The 5,958-nt window shown below is 43.9% G+C and overlaps 1 long non-coding RNA gene across 1 annotated transcript; it reads right to left on the bottom strand.

Moving 5' to 3' along the window:
* Window positions 1-442: 442 nt before the first annotated feature.
* LOC141025630 (uncharacterized) lies at window positions 443-4,929 on the bottom strand. Its single transcript, XR_012187796.1, has 2 exons — window positions 4,306-4,929; window positions 443-2,732 (listed from the first exon to the last, which is right to left on the bottom strand). It is a non-coding gene; the product is annotated as an uncharacterized lncRNA (long non-coding RNA).
* Window positions 4,930-5,958: the final 1,029 nt, after the last annotated feature.

Genomic DNA, 5,958 nt, shown 5'->3' with positions numbered 1-5,958 from the left:
TGGGTGAACAAATTACTGTTGAGCAATTGACAGAATTGAGCATAGTTATGAGAATATCTAGGTATGATCATGTATATAGGCATCACGTCTGAGACAAGTAGACCGACTCCTGCCTGCATCTACTACTATTACTCCACGCATCGACCGCTATCCAGCATGCATCTAGAGTATTAAGTTAATAAGAACAGAGTAACGCTTTAAGCAAGATGACATGACGTAGAGGGATAAACTCATGCAATATGATATAAACCCCATTTTGTTATCCTCGATGGCAACAATACAATACGTGCCTTGCTGCCCCTACTGTCACTGGGAAAGGGCACCGCAAGATTGAACCCAAAGCTAAGCACTTCTCCCATTGCAAGAAAGATCAATCTAGTAGGCCAAACCAAACTGATAATTCTAAGAGACTTGCAAAGATAACCAATCATACATAAAAGAATTCAGAGAAGATTCAAATATTGTTCATAGATAAACTTGATCATAAACCCACAATTCATCGGTCTCAACAAACACACCGCAAAAGAAGATTGCATCGAATAGATCTCCACGAGAGAGGGGGAGAACATTGTATTGAGATCCAAAGAGAGAGAAGAAGCCATCTAGCTAATAACTATGGACCCGAAGGTCTGAGGTAAACTACTCACACATCATCGGAGAGGCTATGGTGTTGATGTAGAAGCTCTCCGTGATCGATGCCCCCTCCGGCGGAGCTCCGGAACAGGCCCAAGATGGGATCTCACGGGTACAGAAGGTTGCGGCGGTGGAATTAGGTTTTTGGCTCTGTATCTGGTAGTTTGGGGGTACGTAGGTATATATAGGAGGAAGGAGTACGTCGGTGGGGCAACGTGGGGCCCACGAGGGTGGAGGGCGCGCCCAGGGGGTAGGCGTGCCCCCCTACCTCGTGGCTTCCTGGTTAAAGTAGGGGCCAAGTCCTCTGGATCATGTTCGTTCCGAAAATCACGTTCCCGAATGTTTCATTCCGTTTGGACTCCGTTTGATATTCTTTTTCTGCGAGACTCTGAAATAGGCAAAAAAACAACAATTCTAGGCTGGGCCTCCGGTTAATAGGTTAGTCCCAAAAATAATATAAAAGTGTATAATAAAGCCCAATAACGTCCAAAACAGAATATATTATAGCATGGAACAATAAAAAATTATAGATACGTTGGAGACGTATCAATGTTCTGTAGCTTGTTTAGAAAGATCACTGAATACAGTTTCTTGGGGGTCCTATTTCAGTGTAAATGTTCTATTTTCAGTGTAAATGTTCTCTGTAATGTTCTATTTTCAGTATCCTTATTCACTTTCTAATGCATACACAATACTTACACCTGAATATGAGGCCCTACCTGTGCTGAAATGGCTATTGAAAACCTGTTGCCAACTGAATCATAACATAATTTCTGAGTTGTGACTGTTGTATAGCATTTCAACAATTTCAACATTTTTCCAAAATCTGGACCAATTGCTCTTGATGCAATCAGTCCAGTAGCAAGACCCATATTTATTCTCCCTGTATATACTTCCCCATGAGATGGCCAAGCAAATCATCATCCCAGTGCATGGCTTGCTTACAAGGACCTTGTGCCATGTCTTTTTTTAGACTAAAAGTGAATCAGAGCAAAAATTTGTACTGCTCTCAGTTTAAGTTATAGATCACAAATTTGAGACAGTTTTGACTTGGAATGACCAGTCTTTGAATTTTGGACAAATTTTCAAGCATTGACATGACTTGATAGTATATGTTCACTAATTTTAATCTTCCCATCAAATGTCATCTCCCCATCTTCATTGTAGCGAGGTTTGGCCACAGCTGTTAGAAACATTACCTTCCCAATACTATGAGTTTGTGCATAGTTCGATTTGGTTCTTCTTCTCCAAGTAGTACGTAGTAGCTACTCTTCACTCGGGTCATGTCATACCATTTCTCATCGATGTGGACCATATTTGTCATTGGTTTGAAACTAGGCCAAGGACTTGATATCCATCTTTCATCCATCATGGATAGGCAGAACTTTAGTCTCGCTGTCTTGTTCTGTGGCTTGAGGGTGGGTTTGATGGTGCTCGTGATGCGTTTCAACTCTTGCAACTGAAATCTGTCATGTAGGGTTGATCGGGGCACACCTAAACACCTTGCTAGAGGACGGATTGTTCTTCTTTTGTTCAAAGGGATTGTGGCTGTTCTCGACAGATCTAGTTCTTTCCTCTTCCTACCACTCTTGTTCTTCTTGCTTGAAACATCAACTTCTTGGCATGCTGTAAGTTGTCGTTTGGCTAGATTGCATATTCTTGTAACTGTTCGCAGGTGAACATTCAGCATAGTCGCAATGAGAACCCTGTCATACAGGTGAACCTGTCCATCTCTAAGCTCGATTACTCGTAGAGCAAAGTAAACACCATGTCTCTCCTTGTCTGTCAGGTCTTTCCCTCTTGGATTGCCATGTGCATCAGCTTCTTGAGCTTCTTGCACTTCTGCATCTTCTTTTGCCTCTTGAGCTTCTTGCACTTCTGCATCTTCTTGTGCCTCTTGAGCTTCTTCCACTAATGCATCTTCTTGTGCCTCTTGAGCTTCTTCCTCTTCAGAAAACCAATTCAATTCAATGTCTTCATCCTCCTCTTCTGGGATCAAGTTCAAATCAATAGTGCCACCTTGCTGAGCTTGTTCTTCTTGTTGAGCTTCATCCTCCTCTTCCGGGATCTAGTTCAAATCCATAGTTGTGTGCTCCTGTCTGATCTCATAACAAGAGTATACACAGTATGAATGGTTAGCATATAATCATAACAAGAAAACCATGAAGAATCCTAGACAAAAAGCAAAGAAACCAAGAAATGGAAAAGTAGAGATTAAAAGTACTCCTTGTTCATTTTGGTAACTAGAGGAACATGATGGCCCTCCTATTCAAGTAAAGCAAGAAAAATCTAACTTACTTCAAATAATTTCAAGTAAAGTGTTCTAGACATCAGGGCAGTCATATTTTCAGTGAAGTTTCATGTTCAGTAAATCTAACTTAATTCAAAATTGTTGCTATTGTCAAATTACTCTACAAAAAGTTATTGGTAGATCAAAACCTGACAGAAATTGACAGGTTATTGGTAGAAATTGATAGGTTGCTATTGACTAAAGAATATGCCCCCAATGCAAAGCAAAGCAAAAAAGTCAGTGGACACATGATTACTGGACACATCATGAGCAATGACCTATTAGATCATCTCCATTTTTATTTGGATTGGTCTTTTTAATAGTTTTCAGTAGCACACCATGACACTATTTGCACAAAACAGAGCTCACTGAAAAGTAAGACTATGATCAACATCAAACTACTCCTGGAGCACAAAACAGAGCTCACTATAACAAGAAATACTCCTGAATTTCTTCAACACTGGAGTACTGAATGTTTTCAGTTTTTGCAAGAAATAACATTGGAGTACGTTTCAGTTTTCACTTTTCTTCAACACTGAACACCTATTGGATGATCTACACACGGAATGCATCAATTTAGAGTAAGATGAACCTGACATTAACATTTGGTGTTTATTTTAAACCTGACAATGAACCTGACATTAACTAAACAACAACAATTTTTTGTAACCTATAGATGCCATGCTCATTTTTTTTGGTAAAGCTGTTGATGTCATGCTTATCTCCATTTAACATTTAGCATCTCCTATTCACTACAAACTGATCTACTCCAGTACTTCATCTTGACAAATTACAGTGCTGAATTTTGGAGTAAACTGGACACTGAAACAAACAGTGGAGTATTATTCTACACAGTGGAGTTTTCACTCAATTTTTTTCTACTGCAATTTTGGAGTACACAAGATGGAGTAATTTCCTCCATTATTTTTTCTACTACAATTTGATGTACTGCAATTCAGTGCTAAATTTTGGAGTAAACTGGACATTGAATTTTTGAGTACACCAACTGCTTCATGTGTAATTTGCTTTTTGTTCAGTTTGGTTTAGTCTAGAATTTCGAGTACACCTACTGCTTCTTGTCCAATTTTTTCTACTCAGTCTATAACATTCACTTTGATTTAGTCTAGAATTTCGAGTACACCTACTGCTTCTTGTCCAATTTTTTCTACTCAGTCTAGAACATTCAGTTTGATTTAGTCTTGTCCAGTTAACTGAAGAACATGTTTATCCAGACCAAGAACATTTAGTTAACTTCTTTGACATTGGAGGTGAACACATTCAGTTTACTTTTTTACAACATTTCTGCAGAGTAGATGATACATTGTGTTTCAAATTAATGAACAAGCGCAATGTACAGAAATTGGAGCTCGGGTTCTTCTCACCGGCAGAAGCACGAGCAGGGGAGCTCCGGGCAGCAGCACGAGCAGGCCCGCCGAGGAGTAGCAACTTGCAGACGAGCAGCAGAAGAAGCTCGAGGTTGAGGATGAGCTTGAGTTCCAGGCCCGCCTGGAGCTCCAGTTCCAGGCCCGCCTGGAACTCCAGGTCCAGGCGCTCGAGACCCAGGCGCGCACAGGTCCTATGTGGCGCCGACGCAGGCCCTGGCAGGGCAGCCCTGGGCGATGGGAGGGGATAGCGACGCAGCCCTGGGCGGCGGGAGGGATCACGGCAGGAGAGGATGGCGGCGGAGCAGCGCCCTTCAGCAGTGGAGCCGCCGCCCGTCGAGGTGGTCGCCGCGGAGGATCAAGTGGACGGCACGGCACGACGCAGAGGAGCAGGCGGACGGCGCGGCGCAGGTGGGCAGGGGCGGCGGTGGTTCACAGAGGTGGCGCAGGCCCTGGCCGTCGTCATGCGCTCGGCCCTATGGTGGGTGCCGACGGTGGCGCGGGCGACCACGGTGCACGCCGGCGACGGAGAAAGGAGGAAGAAGCAGCGGGGTCTGATTAGCAAGATATTTGAAGCTAGAAGGTTTTTTTTTTGCAAAATTGTAAATGAACTAAGCAGAGGACAACTATTCCCGGACGGAGTACTAGTTTTACTGCTTGTAACATAGTCCATGAATTTAGGAGCCCGAACACCGAGGCTCACAATCTCGCTAAGCATGCATTATCACTTTGTTTTGGCCGCCATGTTTGGTTTGGGCAACCGGATGACTTGCTCTTTATACCTGTAAACATTATGATTTGAATAAAACTTGGTGAGTTTGTCTAAAAAAACATGGTTGTTTGGAATGGATGTAATAGTCGCAGTTGCATGGTGTGACGTTTGCACTGGTGATCGAGACTGGGACCGGGAAATTGCTTTTGGATCCTTTCTCCATGGAGCATGGAATTTCAAAAAATATGAATTCCATATTTTGAAGTTTCAAAAAATTCTTAAAACAATTACACATGAACCTAGGGATATATACTATACCTCCTAAAATTTCATGATGAAATGCATTGTGGTTCAAGCTACATTGTCGCCCCAATGAGAACCAGGGTACCTTGGACCTGCGGGCCGAGGACTTAGCGGTGGCCCCCAGCATGCGACCCCATCCCAAGCGGCACGATGGAGGGTTTGACCTCTCTTCGAATCCGAAGTATGGGCGTCCAAGGTACAGTCCAAAGTACTCTGTGGGCTTCCTAGCTCCGGGAAGTGCCTCCGGGAGCCTCCCACAAGGTGGTCTGCCCAACGTGACCCATCCCCGCAAAGGGAGCAGGGAGTCCGTTTGTCATAAGCGGTGAATGCGCTGCATCCCTCCTCACTACTTCTAGCGTCAGCGGCTGGGATGGGACGCATAGGACCCGTCCTTGGCGCATGGGCTCCAGCAAGGCGCCTCGTTCCCCGAGGTCATCAACAATGATCGCTGGAGATTCACCTGCTCCGCACACGACTACAGGAGCAGTGTTCGGCAACCACCCACTCTATACGGACGGGCATGCCTCGATCGGCCGCGTCATGCCAGTACAAACAACTCCATCATTTCCTTTGTTTATACCAAGCCAATGGGAGACTCTGACAACAAGGGTGAGACCCCGAGGCAGTATAAATAGGGG

Source organism: Aegilops tauschii, chromosome 6 (genome assembly GCF_002575655.3).
Source record: "Aegilops tauschii subsp. strangulata cultivar AL8/78 chromosome 6, Aet v6.0, whole genome shotgun sequence".
Lineage (NCBI taxonomy): Eukaryota > Viridiplantae > Streptophyta > Magnoliopsida > Poales > Poaceae > Aegilops > Aegilops tauschii.
The sequence above is the reverse complement of the archived record's forward strand: the minus strand, read 5'-3'. Positions and strand labels throughout refer to the sequence as shown.